The sequence below is a fragment of the Aythya marila genome (genome assembly GCF_965140915.1).
Source record: "Aythya marila genome assembly, chromosome: Z".
NCBI classification, from domain to species: Eukaryota; Metazoa; Chordata; class Aves; order Anseriformes; family Anatidae; genus Aythya; species Aythya marila.
Window position 1 is genome coordinate 37,657,091 of NC_139080.1, and position 19,425 is coordinate 37,676,515.

General features: G+C 43.1%; 1 protein-coding gene and 1 long non-coding RNA gene across 8 annotated transcripts in view; one reads left to right on the forward strand and one right to left on the reverse strand.

Annotated features, from left to right (window-relative positions):
* Nucleotides 1-9,559, reverse strand: part of PIP5K1B (phosphatidylinositol-4-phosphate 5-kinase type 1 beta) — a 109,611-nt gene extending 100,052 nt beyond the window's left edge. Inside the window, exons 1-3 of one of the 7 annotated variants that reach the window (XM_082783068.1) lie at nucleotides 9,395-9,559; nucleotides 8,693-8,784; nucleotides 6,644-6,860 (exon numbers count right to left, since the gene is read on the reverse strand). The gene's annotated coding sequence lies outside the window, so the exon portion shown is untranslated. Of the gene's footprint in view, nucleotides 1-6,643; nucleotides 6,861-8,646; nucleotides 8,785-8,881; nucleotides 9,313-9,394 lie in introns of those variants that run through there. The other 6 variants (XM_082783070.1, XM_082783069.1, XM_082783067.1 and 3 more) reach the window with 6 other exon arrangements.
* Nucleotides 8,775-19,425, forward strand: part of LOC309889889 — a 28,900-nt gene continuing 18,249 nt past the window's right edge. Inside the window, exons 1-3 of the long non-coding RNA XR_014319332.1 lie at nucleotides 8,775-8,871; nucleotides 10,864-11,033; nucleotides 12,621-12,689. This is a non-coding gene — a long non-coding RNA (uncharacterized lncRNA). The remainder of the gene's footprint in view (nucleotides 8,872-10,863; nucleotides 11,034-12,620; nucleotides 12,690-19,425) is intronic.

Sequence of the window (19,425 nt, forward strand, 5' to 3'; positions counted from 1 at the left end):
ATACCAAGCTGGAGCTGTGACTGAAGTGGTGAGATGCAAAGGGCGCTCCTGAGTAACAGGCAGTCTCTGTAATGTGTGCGCACAGCCTGGGAGGAGTCAAGGTGAGTGCTAAAGGTGACTGCACTTAGTAATTGTACAGATGTTCACGACTACCTACCAGTTAATGATTGACCTCCAGGTAAGGTCAAGCATCTGTTTGCAAATTCTCATTCTTAAATCACAGATAAATAAATTCTAGCAACAAAAACATAAGGTTGGGCACTGATGATGCACAACTGCTTAGGGGCTGCACTGAAGCCACAGTTGAATCATAAATGTGCTTAAACTATGGTGATGTTTCTTGAGCAGGTTCAAAGATGAGTTCTGTGGCACACAGCTGCTGTAGGGATCCTTACACAACTTTTCTTCTGGAGAAACTAAGGCAAACCGGGTATTGCTCTCTAAGAAGAGGTTGGCATATCAATCTTCAGATACATTTTCCACCCATTAGAGTTCCTGTCACCGCCTCGCATAAAGCACATGAATCAGAAAGAAGCTGGGTAGAGCCAAACATTGAGAAGACTTGTCAAAATAAACTCGGAGGTGCGAAACATGCAATGCTGTTTGAGCTTTAGTACAACAGAGTTCAGATCCCAGAGAAGTACAGCTAATTCTACAAATTGGAGTCCTCAAAGACAGAGCAGACCATGACTCCTTCTTCCTTCTAAACCAGATTTCTAATGCTTCATGTAGTTAGAAAATACCATTAATGTTCACTCTGAAAACTTCAAGGTAACAATTGCCTCTCTTTGTTTTGCAAGGTAAAGTTATGTGGCAACCCATTCAACCTTTCTAAGGCAAGCACAGTACATCTTAAGAGCAAGACAAGTGAACATTAGTACCACCTCCTCCCCTCCCAAATTTATACAGAAAAGGGAAAAAGTGAGAGTACTAATTAGCAATGGAATAATGATCTACTGGATTGCTATTGGGACAATGAAAGTAAGATCAGCTCAGCTGCTAACAGAAGATAGTAATCCCAATTTGAGCTGCAGCATGAAGAATCAGTACCTGTGAAGAGTTGTTTGAAATGCTCCTTTTTTTACACTGATGCTTTGGATGCCAGCTCTTCAAGAACTAATACCAAGAACCCGTAACTCAGAATTTGAAAGTCAAAACTTTTACACTGAAGCTTTGCATACTAGCTCTTAGTCAATACAAGCAGAACAGGAGGGCTTGTGCTCACTTAATAATAACCTAGTTAGCTGAAGCAAGGAGACATTAATGAGGACAACACTGCTTTCATTGCAGGCTATATAGGCTGCACATGACTGAAAGTATTCATTCACTACTCAAAACCTCAGGTTTTGCTCGTCTGCTACAAACTGATAGTCAAATAAGGTAGACAATGCTAGGTGGGGTCTGTCTGTCTGCAGAAACATTTCAGGCTCCAGTGTAAGTGTATACAAAGTACATGACAAAAGTAATATAGAGATGCACACCAACACGCAACAAGAATTGTTATGCTCTCTAGCACTATTGTAACCAAAAGGAGCAGAAGGGATCTTGTAAACCCTAAATAAAGACACTGGACAGCCTTACAAAATATCCAGCCTAGCTAAGCAATGGTATGTTTCTTGGCTCTTTTGCATGAGAACACTACAGTATGCTAAATCTGCTCTTTAACATATGCAAACAATTAAAATGTTGCTCCACAGCTCAAAATTAGTCGCCTGTGTTCTACATAATTCCAGGCAGAGCGCTTGGGACTCAGAATAGATGACAGTTTACAGTGCTCCAAGACTTAATTAACATTTTGAGCTAACAAGTAGGACACTTCTCTGACTGTTGGAGTTTCCTTTTACAAACACTGAGGCATAAGAGTTTGAATAAAACATCCTTAAGAGTACATTTCAGATGTGAAACAATGCATGAACCATCTTAACCTAAATATTTATAGTTACAAACTACTTGTTCTTTAAGTTCCAGCTTTGAAACTCCATGTTTGAATTAAGAGATAAATAGTGAACTTCATAATGAACATTTTAACAGGTATTCCTACATAAACGAAACAAAAGCCATTTATTATTTATATTTCTATTTAAGACGTTCTGCTGAATTAGGATGAATTATTTTATTGAAGAGGTCTGAAAATTTTGGTAAGCTTTTTGTAAAATTAGTTAAATTTTTGGTAAATATTATCAGTAAAGCTTCGGCTAACTTCACTGTTTTATCCAATTACAACAGAATTTTAAAAGGTATCAAAGTTACACAGGCATTTGTGCTTTCATTTGGGGTATTTTTAGTATCTCATAGTTGAATTCCACTATCTGCACACCCAGCAACAATATTTTCTGTGTTCTTCTGCCTCGACATGACTGAAGTAGTCCCAGCAGCACCACATCTCTGTAAGACATGACCACCACACATTTCAGCAGAAGTACAACAACCTGAGAAAAAGTGATCGTGAAAGAGAACGATCCTTACTCATCCGCACTCCTGGATGAGTCCAACTATTTGTTGTATGAAGATGTGTAAAGCCCTGAAGCAAAGTAAGGTTTCAACTCAGATTTCTATTGCTACTCAGAAATATGTAGCAATATCATTTGCTAATAATTCAGTGTCCTACTGTAGTGATCTATGAATAGCTGGCAAAGGCTTTACAGTGTAAACAAAACCCAGTAACATAAAATGTACAAGTATCATTATTTAATAAGATGACCTGTTACATCATCATGTTTGTATTAAAAACAAAACCAGAAGCTGTGGACACCCATGAAAGGGTTTTCTGTTTCCTAGCCAAAAACGTCTTCATAATACTTCTTTGTTTCTGTGTTGAACAGAGTGACTGAACTTCATGGGTGTCTCTCCACCCTTCCAGGATCTTCCACTACCACTCTAAATGCGAAGTTGGGTGGGGAATAAAGGGCAAAAGTACCAGTCCTTCAAAGGTTTTTGTGTGTGCCTGTCCTCTTGTACCGCAATGTACCTTACACAATTAACCATACTGACTTTCACATGAGTTAAAACCAAGGAGAGACACTAGCCCTGGCAGAACCTGGGTGCCCAAGTTTGACCTAAAGGTGTGCTCCTCAATGAAAGGTAAGTCGCACTCCATTTTCTTTCCAGACTACTCACTCAGAGCACGAACAACACCCTCAGAGCCACAGAAGTACAATTTTACCTCTGCAGAGCTGGGTGGACTCTGTAGAAGACCCCCACACTCCACAACTCAGAACCAACCCTTCTTCTCTCAGACTCACGTAAAATATACCACAAAGCAAGCAAAGAAGGTCCTAAGCAGTACCCAAAGGTGTGGATCTGCTGGTTATACTTTGTACTATGAAGAGAGTAAGGTGCAGTCATCCCTAACTTCAGTCATGAGCCAAAAAGACTACACTGCATGGAAACCTCTCCAACAGCTGCAAAAATAAATTTCCAAATCTCTTCTAATATGAGAAGCAGACACCCTGGGGGAAAAAAGCTTCCCTAATGAATCACTGAATAGGATTATTTATTGCCTTAGTGATGATTTTTTAGGATTATGCAGCAAAAAAATATTCAAACAAACCAGTACACCAGCCCTCTCAAATCTGTGAGCCATTAGAACAAGTAAGGTCTTACTGAAGCCTGAAGTCCGTGACACACTTGACCCATTTCTTACTTGAATTCTGGATGCCAGAACTAACACTGAAGTAACTTTAAATGATAAAGCAATCCAAAAAACTTAGCTCCAATAACAAAACACTGGCAATAAAGTTCAGTGTTCTTACCTGAGATTGTTTTGGTCCTTTCACAGAAGTTTAAAAACATCCCTGTCTTTCTATTGTCAAATTCTGGCAGATAAAGTGCATACTGCTGAACCCGCACCTCTCTACTGAGAAGGAAGCACCAACAAGCTACGTAGTGCAAACTGACGTGCTATAAACCTGGGCATGGTCTCATACAAAGATTACATTGCTCTCAGGCAAAAACACCTGATGCATGACACATCAAAAACAAGACAGAACTCTAATTAGGTACAAAGGAAAAGAACATCTGCAGAACCTTTCAATGTATGAATCCACAGAATCCTACAATCTTTCTATTTAATTCTATCATCCTCTGAAGATTTTTGTATAAAGCCATACCAGAAAGCACATACAATTCTAAATTCCTCTTTTAAAACCCTACACATTTACAGCTTGGATTAGGGAAGGTACATAAACATGAAAATTCTCATATTGACACCCCCCTAAATGTATTCATTAATCTTCTAATTGGAGATTGGCAGGAGTGGTGGCTGCATAGGATTTTTATGCTATCCAAATAAGAAGCTGGCTGCTCCCTGTTTCTCTGGGTCTTGAATGCTTAGGATAGTTTACCAATAACTGAGTTTGCTGGGAATGAAAAAAAAAAGGAAAGCAAACAATGAAAACCCATTTCTCAAATGTTGTAAACCAACAGATTGCAAACAGTCCTCCAAAACACTTAGAGACCAGCAAAAACTTTTAGTGAGCTAAAAAAATATAAAATAAAACCATTTGACATGCAGCCTGTGACCCTACTGCTGCCTTAAAAATCAGCAGTAACTAGCACAGCACAGTTTGAGACATGCAATTGATCCTAATCATTAGCTAAAAAAAAAAAAAACCCAAACCACCAACTTTAGATCTGAGGAAAAAAAAGCAGTTTGTAACTAAGCCAAGAGGACCACTCTTCTGGTCCATGTGGCTAATGGCAGGAGACTTCATGAGTTATGGGAATGTTGTTCCAGCACTGGGAAAACAGTCAGCAGCAGCAGCAGCAAAGCAGCACAGGCCAGAGCCTAGCACAGGGCCCCAGCCCTAGTGCAGGGCAGATGCCCTCACCAGTTCAGCACCTTCTGCACCACCCTGCTCCCCCAGCTGCCAGGGCTAGCTGGCATTCAGCTGACTCACACGGGTACCCTGGCCAAGAACTTCTCGTGAAAACAAACCAGGCAGGAGAAATAAGCAAATGACTTTCCCGGATAGAGAGGGACAGGAAGTTCTGTGCACACAGCAGCCCAGGAGAATCCAGCCCGTCCACTCCCCTGCAGACACAACTCCTGGGGCCTTTGCTACGGTACAGCTGCTGGCAGAGAAAGCCCCAGCGGGTGCACAAAGCAAGACCTGGACCGTGATGCAGGCTGGGCACCCGGCGTGGGCAGCAGCTGCTGCAACCAAGCACATTGCCTTCTCTTGACTGGATTACAGGAGTTCTGACAGCAACCTCACATGAAGTTTTCTCAGGAGCTAAAGAAGCTGAAAGGTCTCTACCTGTTAATTCAACATCTCTACCACGTCCCCACTGCTGTTTGCACACCCCCCAGTTCATAGTGCAACCCTGCAAGTGGCCATACCAGCAAACTGCACTGCTGAAAGAGCTAGCTGAAAAATAGCTTTCCTCCACATCAACTTCTTTTGTTCCTGCAATTATTCTTCACTCAGATCAGCTCAGTGATCTGATATTATCACAAAGCCTCACCAACAGTTGTGCAACCACAGCCAAAAAAGTGGCAAACTGCCATAACAGCTGCAGTGTTTTATGTCAGCTTTAGTGCTGAAGGCAACATCCCATTACTGCTCGTCAAACTATAAACTTAAATGCTAGCAGTTTTCTCCAGTTCAGATGACATTGCCTTGTTTCTGGATATGTAAATAAGATTTAACATTTGCTTTTGTAAATTACAGCAATATTTCTATTGCTGAATGGTATTCAATTTTTTAACTATTGATGTAATCAAATGATCTGTGTATTTGCATCCATTATACTTAATATAATTGTGATCATATTCTGAACCTCCATCAAAGGACACTTAGTTAGGCCTTCTAAATTATAGTTTCAAGTGCAGGAAACCTGCAACTCAGTAATTCTGTACAGTGACAAAATCGGTCAAGTGGAACCAAAGTCTGGATCCCCAGGATTTTTTTCATAGGATGAGTTCTATGATTGATAGTGAAGTGGTCACCACTAAGAGTGGACAAAAATCTTCTTATTAACACTGGGATGGGATCTGCAGACACACACTTCTTACACAGCACTGGTTGAACATGGGGCTTCAGCTATCAGCCTCTGTGCTTATAATAAAGATATTCCTCAGCCCCAAAGAGACACTTTAAACAGTGTATCAATACAATTCTGTCTACAGAATTTCAAATACTTCAGTAACAGAGAGGACATCAAAAACAAAGGGTGCCAAACACAGGGGGGATGGATGGATGGTATGCAGTCAAATAACACGTGGATATTGAGAACAAAACTAACAATAAAAATGAGCAGCGAATAAAATGGCCATCATCCAGCACTTGCTTTACTTGACAGAACTGCCCTGTCTGTGCACGCACAGAGCACCATGCAGTCAGTTTTACAAATAACTTCCTTCTTGACTATATGATACAGATCATAACCATGTCACACTGAAAAAAAAAAAAAAAACACAAAACAAAACAAAACAAAAAAAAACCACACTAACGCTAGCTTACCATTACCTTTAACTGCAAAAAATCTAATATTTCAAATCAAAAAAAAAAAGCATGTCTGGACAATGGTGAAAATACACAAGGCACATGCAACATCTTCAACTTCCCCCTACTTTGCTGATTACAAATAAAACAGTTTTACAGCAAGGAGGAGATAACAGTAAAAATGGTAGACATTGTACCTTGCAACAGGGTGATATAGTTTTTTAGTTCACAACTCGAGAATGAAGAGGGAAGATAAAAGATAGTGTTTCCAGCTCCCTGAAGGAGGACTTGAAGTTTCTTTCCCCAAAGAAGGAGTAAACGCTCTTTCTGGACCGTACGAACGTGAAGAATAAGACAAGACGCATGACCTCATAACCACAGCAGGAATCTGCGATGACACATCGGACACTTGATCTATTTAGGGAAAATAAAATCCAGAGTATCAGTGGCGTGGGCCCACAACAAGCAAGTACAGTACAAGAGGGATTCAAGCACAAATGATACCTAGAGGATGACGAATGGCCTGATCTGTAACTTAGACCAGATGGCAGGGAAGGTACGAGGAGCCCTCTTCCCAATCCCTGCCTAGCACTGTCAGTGATCCCTGTGGGTCCCTTCCAACCCAGGATATTTCAGTGACTCTATGATTTAGAAAAGCATTTCACTGCATTTAACTCATGCTGACTCTGCTATTCAGTTCTAAGCTATCAGGGGCTTTGAATAGTACAACATCTACCCATATGTATGCTTGTAAGTGCACATGTCATCTGGCCTGATCTGTGAAGTTTGCACTTTAGCTTCTGCCGTATATAAATTTCCACTACAGCACCATGTAACCACCAGCCGTAACCAAAGGCTCACATTGCAGCAACAATCAGTACACGTTCTGCAAGAAGACAAACGCCTTCAGTTACAGCCCAACACCATGTCCTGCAGGATGCTGAAAACTGCACAGAAACTGCACCATCTCTCATCTCCCCTCAAAACCCAGCAGAAGAGTTGGGGGAAGAAGGGGAGGCAGCCCCTTGCGAGCAGCTGACCCTGGCCTAAGGAAAGGCTGCTGCCAGCTTCTGTCCTGTAGCCTCTGAGAATGCCAAGGCACTTGACATGCCTTGGTTACAGGAACTGTAAACACACAGAGCACACGCTGTATACATGAAGCTGCAAGAATCAATAGGCACTTTTTCAACAATATATGGACCACATTGTACAAGCTGCAAAGAAAGTATTTTTACAGTTTCTATCCCATTCCGCTGGTGTCAAAGCACAAAAATTTCCTTAGCTACCTACAGACTTGGTATGAAAGAATAAAGAAAAATAATCAATACCACTCCACAAACACACAAACACGTTACAGCAAACCATGTAAGCATATGCTTATTCTTAAACGCTGTGGTTTGGTTCTTCTGATACCAGGAAGGCCTGCCTACATAATTAAGACTACGAACAGTTGGTGCCCTAAACTAGCACCAACTGAAGTCCGTGAAAGAAACACCCCACTGTTTTTAACAGCTTAAGGATCAATTCCTAAACTTAGAACATGATTTTCCACTCCATGCTTTATCTAACTGGGGGCGGGGAAGAATCCAGGAAAGAGAGATTAAATATGTTAAATAAGAAGAGGGGAAAGAACATTTTTGCATGCACACTTCATTTTTACCAAGATATATTAATTATCTTCTGATAACTGAATTTTAGAAATAAAATAGATTTGAATATTTGTTCTCAATTTTTTCATCATCAATTCTGAAATAGCTGCAAGGCAAAAGAGTACATTAAGAATGGGGAAACTATCTCAGTGGAGGAAGAGAAGCTAAAGCTATTTATTTTCTTTTAAAGTGCTGGAAGAGTCAGAGTAGCAACTACACCAGGCATTCGTCAGACCGTGTATTCTCCGCTTTGAAGATCAAAGAATTTTGAGAGACCATTTAACGAACTTTATTACAAAGCATCTCTACCAGAACCACGGGACAAACAGCCTATAAATTTACACTGAGACTTAGAAAATATAGCTTCTACCATTTACTTTTGCTAACTCCCAAACTGCCAATGCTCCTTAGATAAGGTTCAACTTGGGAAGAGTTTCTGTATTTTCTCTTTAGATCCGAGCCCTCCTCTACCTTACATCACCCAAATGCTGGCTCAAAACATTTACATAAATACATAATTCTCTATCAAACCAGAAGAACTGTTCCCTCACCTCAAGCAGTATCCTTTTAGGAGCAACATGAAACAAGTATATTTACATTTCCTCCGGGAGAGCCAACGCAGCACTGCACGCAGTTCTCCTAAAGCAACAGCATGTACCAACCAGGAGCTCAGTTTCAAAGCAGCACCACTGGAGAGGAGGAAAAACACACGATCGCCTAGGCAGGGCACTGGAAGCGCTGCCACCAGAGCAAAGCCAACCTCACGGTGCTAAGGGGTGAGTTTACCGTTTTCAGCAGCTGCCGCCAGGAAAGCCAGCATCTCGGGAAGGTCTCGGTCCACCCGCACACGCCGAGGGCTCCCTCGGCGGCCGCCAGCAGGGCTGAAGGCACGGGGACGGCCCCGGCCGAGCAGCGCCCGCCGCACCCGCACCGAGCCCGCGGGGACCCCGCCGGCTGCGACCCCCCTGGGACCCCCGCCCCGCGAACGGGGGGCGCTCGCTGCGGGCCGGGGCCCGCTTCAGCACCACGGCCGGGCTCGGCGGTGCCACAGAGACACAGCCGGGGCTGAGCGGTTCCAGCAAATGAAAACGAAAGGAGAGGGACGAGCAAAAGAAAGGAAGAAAGAAAGAAAGAAGCAGGCGCCCCAGTGCGCCGCGGGGGTCGGGGCGAGGAGGGGACGGCAGGGGAGGAAGGGAAAGGAAGGCAAGGGAAGGGGAAGGCTCCTGCCCGCCCGCCTCCCGCAGCCAGCCCCAGCCCGGCCGCCCCCGAGCCCCCCGAGCCGCCCCGCAGCGCCCTCACCTCCAGCTCCGGTGCACGGCGGCGGGCGGCGGGCACGGCACCGGCAACGGCACCGGCAACGGGCACCGGCACAGGCCCCGGCCCCGCCCGCGGGCCGGCTCCTCCCGCCCGCTCCGCCGCCGGGGGCCGGGGCGGCATGGACGGGCCGCCCGCTGCTCGCCCGGCGCCCCGAGGGCGGGCGGAGCGCCCTCCCCGGCCGCCCCTCGAGCCCCGGCTGCAGGAGGCGCCGCGGGGCGGCGTGGCGAGGTGTGGGGCAGCGGCTGTGAGCGGCCCGGCAGGGCTGCGTGGCACCTCCATGCCGGGGATGAGGCCGAGGGAAGGGGGTGTCCTGCTGCAGGGTGCAGGCACAACGCTCCTGCGGGCCGGCCTGCCGTCTGGGGCCAAGCCTCTCAGGCTGGGGTGAAAAGCTGGTGGGTTCAGCAGTGCTCGCGGTCCTGACATCGTTCTCCGGCTGCTTGCCTGTCCCGGAGTTCTGCCTCGCACCTAACGCTGCTTTAGGGCAGGCCACCACGGAGCCTGTGCACCCCGAGTGGGACTGCACCAGAAAAGTTACTACAAAGTCATCCTACAGGGTGATAGAAGTCCAGGTTGTTGATCCCCACGGCATCATGTACTTGCCACATTTATATTTTGCAGGCCTGACAGCTGCATACGTGAGGAGGATGGTCAGGAAGGCTGTAAATGTGTAGATCGTGTTTAATCAGTGTAGATGAAAGGATGTGAAAAGAAGGCTGGGAGAATGAACGCACAAACAACAGTATTGGGATGACCACGGCCTTAACACTGCTGCTTTCAGGGAAGCATTTCTGATGGCTGGCTTTCCTTCCTACTGGTCAAGGATGGCAACAAAGCCTTAGCATCTGCTTAGGACCTTTCAATTCCTGGTAGAGTAGACTACTCCCAAGCTACACAAGCTGAATGCGTAATAGCTGTGCATTTATAGCTGTAATTACTGATATCGGATAGGCTGACTCATGTGCATTGAATTCCAACTGCAGAAGGAACTATTGTATGTGTGCACATTGAAGAAAAAAATCACAGCATTTCAAGGTGCTACTTCCATTTTGCTCATGATTCTTACTTCACTCTGGTTTTTATCTGCTATGGTATTTATAACGAATGATAACAGAGCAATTACCTTGTATGTTTACTCAAATCAACATCCAATATTCACACCAATTAGATGACAACGGCTTCTCTAAGTAAGAGCAGCAAGAGAGGTTTCTGGTAGTCTCATTCCCTGATGCTTCATTTTCTACTTTTCACACAAGTAGCACGGTGGCTCATAGACACCGCAGTCAGATGTGCCATCTGGCTCAGCTCTGAGCTTTCGGAGTGAATGACACTTTCTTAATGTATGCAAAATCTGCAGCACTTGACTAGCTTGTGGTGATATGAGTATTTGGAAGACTAAGGGTGAATAATCTAATACTGTCAGGGCCTCTCAAAATTTCCATCTGGTCTTTAAGGTGGACTGCATTCAGCAGCAACACTGGTTATATATGGAGAACAGGAAACAAGAAGACCCAAGCCCAAAAAAAAAAAGCAGACAGAAGTCCTAACTCCTCTTCATGCAAGAAGACATCTTAATGTAGGAGGGACTTTCTTCCTTCTTACTGCTTGGGGCTGAACCAAAGAGGTATGTGAATGTTTTTCTCCATCTGTGTGTGTACCCAGTCACAGTGTTATATTATGTACAAAAACCATCAGTAAATGACAAGTTATGAATGGCAACGACCGTGTTCTTCTCACACTGCCAGGGTGGTGGCTAAGTGCCCTGGGGTCTGAGTGTAGAATTCTGCACAGGTATACAAAAATCAGCCTTGTTACGGGTTGCCACCAGCTATGGTAGTAAAGAGCTCCTTATGATCCAGTGGTCTGCAGTTCTAATTTCAGCATATTGCCCTGCACCAAGTTCTGTGCTTACAGTATATGCAACATTATGCTGCTTACCTTATGTAAGCTAGCTAGGTAGCTGCAGAAAATCTGCAACCATACATGGTAGCCCAGAACATTTTTCTTAATCATACAATCACATTTGGATGGTATTGATGGTGATATTTTTGTAGAGGACTTATGGCTTTGAAATATTAAAGCATGTCACAGTTTATTTATTTCTTCTGCAAAATACCTGAGATAAGAGAAATACCATTATTTTGTTTTGTAAATGGATGACTGAAGATGTGTATTGACAACACACTAGTCACTTTTAATATTCATAGTTCTAGATCAAAAGTATTGTGCAGAGTGATGATCTAGCATAAACTCACACAGATGGCTCAGACTCCTTCAGACAAGCACCATGCACAGATATGGTTTTAGGCCCATGTTAGTAACTTCATTTATAAGTTCCTTTTGGCATTCCATACCCAGTAACCATAGACTAATTTGTGAAGAAAAGTCACAGAGAGAAAGATTTTCCTCTCAACATTCAGAAAAAAGAAGCTAAGAAAAGATGCCTTGAAATATGAGAATTTAGTAATGGGCAGCTTGGGCCCTTCTGAGAAGCAATGGGTAACAAATTGTTTTGCATCAAAAGCTTTCATTCAGATTGTGATCTATATGGGGGTTAAAACGCAAAGTGCTTCAAGACTGACAATTCCATGATATGTTAATTTGGAAAAGGTTTGTTTGTTTGTTTGTTTTCCTTCTCCTATAAATGTATAGAACTACAAAGACATCTATTTCTTCTCTATTAAAATAAGCAATTTTCTTCCCTCTACCATGTTTCTCTCCTGCTATATCTTTGAAGATTCTGCAAAGGTTATATTTAAAGAAAACAACACTATTTTCCAATTATACTGATCTGATCAGTTTATGAAAATAATTGCAAGGACTATATATTAAAATAACACTAAGCATGTTCATTAAGGATGCACTTTCCAGGAAATTAAAATTTATCAGTCTTTTTTATTTGTCTAAGCATTCAAGGGTGTTTCCTCCATTCTGTCTGGTAACTGCAGATATCAATAACTTCTTACATACTTATACACTACCAAGGAGATGTGAGCTCTGGCATACCAGCTTGTCAGCTTTAAGCCTGAATTTTTGTACACTGGAGACAGCTGGAGAGAAGGCCTTATCAGAGGCCCATTAATACTTTTACAAAAGCAGACCTTGTGCAGTAAGAATTACCTAGTTTGCTCATGAATTGCCTTCAGAAGAGCAGAAGTCTTTGGTAGCTAAGAACTAATTGCTTGTTTTCCTAATTGTTTTGATGCTACAGGAACAACTGAGGTAACTGAGCAGAACTAAGCAGTCAACTGTGCTCTAGAAATGAGAGTTCCTCATACAGGTATTTATATGAGCCACTGCAACTCAGACAGCATCTGTCTACAGGTTGACAAATCAGTCATCTTTATGCCTTCCTTAGAAGAAACCATTGATATTTGTACCATTGAAACTATTATTCTGAGTAGAACAAGCACACTTTTATGGACCTAATGCTATAGGAAACTAACTCCTGCTTGAATCACTTTCTGTAATCCAGACAAGCTTTCAAATAAATTCATTTTTCGGGGGATTTTTCATCTAAGACTCTCTCCTCTTAGCCATCTGCATATCCTTACCTTTGTCCTTGTTAGTGAGCCATTCTGCTACAAGCTGGGTTTCTTTGGTCTTTCTATGAGGCTGCAGACTATGTGTATGAGGTGTTGACAACACGTAGACAGGACTTCCAGGCTGAGTGTTGGCCATTGTTTTACTACTTTTTGGAGACAACCATATACACTAGGCCAAGTCCATAGGGGAAAACGTGTATAAGAGAAAAGAGTTGTAAGAACTTTTTAAAAAGTGAAAGGGGAAGAAGCATCTGTGTGATTCAAAATGCAAGCACTGCCAAACAGAAAACATTCAAAGTCCTGGCATTCGTTGATTAGATGTCATTTTGCCACATGTGCACTTGAAAACAGAGCTCTCCTAGCTGTCAAAAACCAGGTGACATTGATTCTGTTTCCCAAGTTTGGAAAATGTGTCTCAAGTGGTTGAATCCCTAGGAAGAAAAGTCATGGAGAAAATCCAAAACAGTATTTTCTTTTCATGTGGATTTTACTGTTCAGGGAATATAGATGCAAACTGAATATAATCTTCAGTGAAGGGGAATAAATTAATAAAATACTAGAGTAAATGTCTAAGCTTTTTTATTCACTAGTGTTCTGGTTTCATGCTTTTTAAAATAACACTGAAATTAATGAATATATGTGATTTTAGGTGAAGGGATTATTTGAATTCAACCTTTTAAAGATCCTGCAGATTCAAACTGAGATTGCATAAATAAAGATTTTATGTGTTCAGTAATGACACATTCATTAATTTACAATAGTCTATGTTATTGGGTTATAAAAATCCTACTTCAAGTGTGAAGCAACCTGACAAATGAAAAATTAATTTGAACACAAACTGTTATAAGTTTGCACCTTTATATTCTAACAAAGCAGTAGTTACACAGAACAAATAATGCGGGTACCAGCCTGTACCATGCACCATGCTGTCTCCTACTGCTCTCTGTGGCTTTCTCCTTTATAGACCTATATCTTCTCTTTGAGATACAGAATCTAAGTATACTCTTGTATGAGTGCATGCCTCAGGTGTCTCTGATGGCAGAGTATAAATCTCTGTTTATTTTGACTGTTTGAAAAAGATCGTCTGTCAGGGAAAGCTAATGCCCATGTGCCATCTTCCACACTGAGAGATGCCTTCTCTCATATTTAGGATTCTACTCTCTCTGATAATGAACTATTTGTTCTTACATTTTTTTTTCAGTGCAGTTTTATGCTTTTTGCTTTAAAGAGTATCTCAACTTCAGAGAAAAATATATTCAGAATTGGTGTCAAGGACTTCAGCCATGAGGTGCAATGCATTTTCTATGTTTCAGGTGCTATTTCGCTGATAAACTCTTGATCTTGAGGTGCTATGGACATGGGTGTAGAGCTGTGCTCAAGTATATCAGTGCAGAGGAGAAAATTCAGTTTCTAAGTATTTTCAGAAGTGCCTTACTCACATCAGGGTGATATCTTAATGTTTCAAAACAAGAAACTGCATCTGGATTTGCATGTGCAAACAGTTGCATTCAAGTTTTATGTGAATACACTTCAGAAATACTTTGAAAGTGCGGATTATGAGTAGCTAGGAGCAGGTCAAGAAAACATGGCTTAGAACTAAATAGGAGCTCTGAATTCTGAGACGCCTTCTATACTGGATGGAGGTAGAAATCTAGCCTATGCATATTTTCCATTCACATTCTTTTATAATTTATAATTGCACAGAAACAGAGCTCCAACATACTTCACTTTCTATTATTCTATAATACAATCATATGGAAAAGCAAATGCTGGTAAATACTTTTCTTCTGCTAAGGCTAGCTCCTATGACCTATATGACACAGTATGGTGCTATGCAAATATCCGAAAGCAAACTCTGGCACCAGATATGATAGAGTCACATTAGCAACTTTATTAGCCCAGACAAAGGGCCATACTAACATAGTTACACAGCTAGGGTTCCAAGAGCAATGTCTTCCAGCACTGTCTCCAAATGGTGATAATCAGGCAGACTGTGATTTTGTAACACCGCACAAAGTGCTGCATTAGTCTATGTGTGAGCAATCAAGCAAATGTTCTGTATACTTAACAAGCTTCTTCTAAACCTGACATGAGTAAGCAAGCAATACTGTGAATTTTCTATTAGTGGAAAATGCTGAAAAAAAGTATTAGTAATTGTCTCCAGTCACACACAGACAGAGAGACACAAACACACACACAAGAACAAAATAATGAGCATAACAGAGAACAAACAAAAGCAGGAACACACAAAACAAGCTTGTTCAGTGTTCCTTCTTCTCATCCACCCTTAAAATTCAACATATTCAGGAGAGTTTCTGCCAGAATGTCTGAATCTTCTTGTGACTCCACTCAGTGAAACAGGGTACCTGGAATACTTTAAATTGCAAAGAAACACATCTGTCATGATCCTTCAAAGGTTTTTACAAGGGCTGTGTCCCTCAGATAGCTCTCTGCATTCGGATCTTGATATCTGAACAAGAACATGGTGAAAGGTAACGAGACACTGTGCTGAAGAAACGATGTCTCTGAGTAGAGGTCATCAATGAGCTGTTGATTATTCATCTGTGTTACTGAGCTCCTGAGTTGCATGTATGACATACCTGCTAACATTTCACATACTTCTGGATAGGATATCTCCTGAGAACACTATATAGGATTATGCTGAGATAAAAATGTATCTTTAATCCACTACTTTTACTATAGATAATGGCATCATTTCTGCCTCAACATCTGTGCTGAGCTTCTCTTCTATCTATCACTGCATATCAGTATTCAGGTATGATTTAGGTCCAACGTTGACACCAAAACCAAGTAGTTGTTTTAAGATTGCATGGAGATGTGGAGAAAGTTTCTAACCTGGTTTCCCTGGTTTTTACAAGTAGATGACTTTGAAGAATGGGTTTCCTCTTTCCTGAAGAAACAGGAAAGCTTTATAGGGAATAGGTGTGCATGTCTGTAAGAGCTGATGCCTTTGACTTAAAAACACCTGGGTCTTAAGGAACCAGCATCTCTTACATCTATTGCAGAGTTGGAAGAGAAAAAGCAATGGGCTCATATTCTTGTTAGTGCATGTGTTTTCCAATTTTCATTTGGGTTTTTCTTTATGCATTATAAAAGAAAAGCTGTGCATTTTATGTGTGTTACTTGATTAGGAGTAAATAGAAACCAGGGCAATAAGAGACAGTCATTTAAAATAAACTTGAAACAGAACAGAAAATCTGTTTCTTTAACCTATATGTATGCATAAGGTGCCTAGCTTTCTTAACCTACACAAAATTAAAATAAGCTCTTACTTGCAATTGAATTGGTTATAGTAAGTAATTTATTTTTTTTTTGGGGGGGAGGGGGGTGCATTAAGTTTTTTACCTTTCCATTCATTATTTCTTGTTAATTAACCTACAGCCTCAACCCCCTTATAGCTGAGGTACTCATGCTAGCGCAGGGCAAGGTTTTTTTACCCCAGAAATTCTTTCCTAACAAAGTGGCTGGTAACAATGAAAAGACCATTTTCTGCTTCATTCTAATGTATGATGAGCAAAGCTGTTCCATATGGTTGACTTCTGGTCTGTTTATACAGCCCCACAAACTTGGTATGGGCTTCTCATGGAAAGAAGATGAATCCCCCTGCATGGGCTTGCAGGAATGTTTCAAACAGTGTTTATAGCTGCCCCTGAGGAATACAGTTGTCATTATGATCAAATACTTGAGACTTATTAATAATAGTAATCTTGCATGATCAAGATCTGCCAAGACTTTGCTACTGGGCTAGAGAGGATTATGTTGCAAAAGCCTAGACTTGCTAGAATTTATGTCTGTGAATGATTTTAAAGATAGCCTTTTCTATTTGGACTGAAGTCAAAAGTGGACAGAAAAGGAGAGAAGTACACTTAAATTGCAGACATTATCTCAGCACAGAGCCTGGTTTATCACAGAATCATAGCATCATAGAATGGCTTGGGTTGGAAGGGACCTCAAAGATCAACCATTCCAACCCCTCTGCCATAGGCAGGGAAGCCACCTACTGTGTGATTCTGTGATTCTATATCATATTACTCAGGGCCTCATCTAACCTAGTCTTGAACACTTCCAGGGATGGGGTATCCACAACCTCTCTGGGCAACCTGTTCCAGTGCCTTATCACTCTCTGAGTGAAGAATTTGCTTCTAATTTCTAATCTAAATCTCCCCTCTTTTAGTTTAAATCTATTCCTGCTTATCCTGTCATTATCTGATTGAGCAAAAAGTCACTCTCCATCTTTTTATAAGTCCCATTTAAGTACTGAAAGGTCACGACTAGGTCACCCTGGAGCCTTCTCTTCTGTAGGCTGAACAACCCCAGCTCTCTCAGCATTTCTTTGTAGGAGAGGTGCTCCAGCCCCTTGATCTTTGTGGCCCTCCTCTGAATCACAGAATTACACAATGGCTGAGTTTGGAAGGGACCTCTAAAGATCATTTAGTCCAACCCCCCTTCCAAGCAGGTTCACCTAGAGCACATTGCACAGGATGGCATCCAGGTGGGTTTTGAATATCTCCAGTGATGAAGATTCCACAGCTTCTCTGGGCAACCTATTCCAGTGCTCTGCCACCCTCACTATAAAGAAGTGCCCCCTCATATTCAGCCAGAACATCCTGTGCTTCAGTTTGTGCCCGTTGCCTCTTGTCCTGTCACTGGGCACATCTGAAAAGAGACCAGCTCCATCCTTTCAACACCTTCCCCTCTGATATTTAGATACATTGATGAGGTCTCCCCTCAGTGTTCTCTTTTTCAGTCTAAACAGGCCCAGTTCTTTCAGCCTGTCCTCATATGACATGTGCTCCAGTCCTCTAATCATTTTAGTAGCCCTCCTCTGAACTCGCTCCAGGAGCTTCATGTCGTTCTTTTACTGGGGAGCCCAGAACTGAATCACAGAATCACAGAACTGGACACAGTACTCCAGGTGTGGCCTCACCAGGACTGAGTAGAGGGGGAGGATCACCTCCCTTGACCTGCTGGCAACACTCTTCCGAACGCACCCCAGAATACTGTTGGCCTTCTTGGCCACAAGGACACATTGCTGTCTCATAGTCAGCCTGCTGTCCACCAGGTCCCTCTCTGCAGAGCTGCCCTCATGCAGGTCACCCCCCAGCATCTTCTGGTGCTTGTGGTTATTCCTCCTTAGGTGCGGGACTCTGCACTTGCCCTTGTTGAACTTCATGAGGTTCATCTCAGCCCAGCCCTCCAGCCTGTCTAGCTCCCTCTGAATGGCAGCACAGCCCTGTGGGGTATCAGCCACTCCTGCCAGCTTTGTGTCATCAGCAAACTTGCTGAGGGTGCACTCTGTTACATCATCCACATCACTGATGAACAAGTTGAACAACACTGGAGCTGCTCAAACAGATCAACACCCTTCTTGTGCTGGGGGCTCCAGTCCTAGACACAATACTCCAAGTGAGACCTCACAAAGGCAGAGAAGAGGGGCACAACACCCTCCCTCCACCAGCTGGCCACTCCTCTTTTGATGCAGTCCAGGATGCAGCTGGCCTTCTGGGCTGCAAGCACGCACTGCTGGTTCATGTTGAGCTTTTTGTCTGCCAGAACCCCCAAGTTGTTCTCCGCAGGGGTGCTCTCAGTGAGCTTTTCTCCCAGTCTGTGCTCATGTCTGGGATTGCCCCGACCCAAGTACAGCACCTTTCACTTCACAAAATCACAGAATTTCTAGGTTGGAAGAGACCTCAAGATCATAGAGTCCAACCTCTGACCTAACACTAACAGTCCCCACTAAACCATATCCCTAAGCTCTACATCTAAACGTCTTTTAAAGACTTCCAGGGATGGTGACTCCACCACTTCCCTGGGCAGCCTGTTCCAATGCCTAACAACCCTTTTGGTAAAGAAGTTCTTCCTAATATCCAACCTAAAACTCCCCTGTCTCAACTTTAGCCCATTCCCCCTCGTCCTGTCACCAGGCACGTGGGAGAACAGGCCAACCCCCACCTCACTACAGCCTCCTCTGAGGTACCTGTAGAGAACAATAAGGTCACCCCTGAGCCTCCTCTTCTCCAGGCTGAACAAGCCCAGCTCCCTCAGCCGCTCCTCGTAGGACTTGTTCTCCAGGCCCCTCACCAGCTTTGTCGCCCTTCTCTGCACCCGCTCAAGCACCTCGATGTCCTTCTTGTAGCGAGGGGCCCAAAACTGAACACAGTACTCGAGGTGCGGCCTCACCAGAGCTGAGTACAGGGGGACAATCACCTCCCTAGCCCTGCTGGCCACACTGTTTCTTATACAAGCCAGGATGCTGTTGGCCTTCTTGGCCACCTGAGCACACTGCTGGCTCATATTCAGCCGACTATCAACCATCACTCCCAGGTCCTTCTCTGCCTGGCAGCTCTCCAACCACTCATCTCCCAGCCTGTAGCTCTGCTTGGGGTTGTTGCGCCCCAGGTGCAGGACCCGGCGCTTGGCCTTGTTAAACTTCATGCAGTCAGGCACTTG